We start from the raw sequence: 929 nt of genomic DNA, 5'->3' as shown, positions 1-929 counted from the left end.
AAAGAGAACATGAAATATGAAGGCATTGAAATGATTGTTTGTTTGAACTCAGTCTACTTGAGAAGACATGCAATCATTTTGAAATGGCTGCTTGCAAATTTGTGATATACACTTTATCTGGACCTCACAAAGCTTTTCGTGCAGATGCACTGCACATTTTCTTTCCCATATTGTGTACCTAAATCCTGCTACTTTAATGAACTGAGACAAATGGCTACAATTCTCAATTAACTGATTTAGAATTTAACCCTAAGGTTTAATGTAAAGCTTTCCAGGGAAACTTCAGCCTTGTGTTTCATGGCTTCAGCACTGATTTGTTGCTTTGAATGTGAGAATCGTGTTATAATGCAGCTGACTGGAAATTATACAAGCTTTTCCAGTAAACCATGTGATCATAAAACCAAAAGTGAAAGTCATTGCCAACAGAGTAAAAGGGTGGTCTTCACTGGGGTACCACAGTGCAGACCTGGTGGGACCATGGACTGCATAAAAAAGATGCACATAGCGACCGTGACGTCACTTGTTGGTTTGTGCACTGACAAAAAGAAGTCGATTTTGCTGCTTCCTGGTGGAAATCTTGGATTTTTGGAGCCACAGACAGAAAAAAAAAGATTGTAAGAGGACAGAGCCGGAGAGGAGGCATTGGTCAGACTGACCGAGGGCCACATTTTTCCAAATGAAAATATGGCTTACGCTGTTTGACCCACCAGCAGGTTTCATTTATTCTCACCTGTATCATTTTGCCACAGATTCTGTCTGATACAGTTAAGCATGCTGTCAGGTAAGATTGCAATGAAGGGCTTGGCAAAGAATGTCTAAACATTCAACACTGCTAAGGCATGATGACACAGATAAGGGACAGCTAAAAATGATTGCATTCCAAAAGCCAAGTTACACAACAGGTATCTGCCATTTGTGGGCCATTTGAC

The 929-nt window shown here is 40.5% G+C and overlaps 1 long non-coding RNA gene across 1 annotated transcript in view; it reads left to right on the top strand.

Moving 5' to 3' along the window:
- Window positions 1-400: 400 nt before the first annotated feature.
- The window catches only part of LOC103375692 (uncharacterized), a 7,520-nt gene continuing 6,991 nt past the window's right edge, over window positions 401-929 (top strand). Inside the window, exon 1 of the long non-coding RNA XR_521238.1 lies at window positions 401-450. This is a non-coding gene — a long non-coding RNA (uncharacterized LOC103375692). The remainder of the gene's footprint in view (window positions 451-929) is intronic.

The sequence above is a fragment of the Stegastes partitus genome, unplaced genomic scaffold (assembly GCF_000690725.1).
Source record: "Stegastes partitus isolate 25-593 unplaced genomic scaffold, Stegastes_partitus-1.0.2 Scaffold2787, whole genome shotgun sequence".
Classification (NCBI taxonomy): Eukaryota; Metazoa; Chordata; class Actinopteri; family Pomacentridae; genus Stegastes; species Stegastes partitus.
Note: the sequence above shows the minus strand (reverse complement) of the source record. Positions and strands in the feature narration are given on the sequence as shown.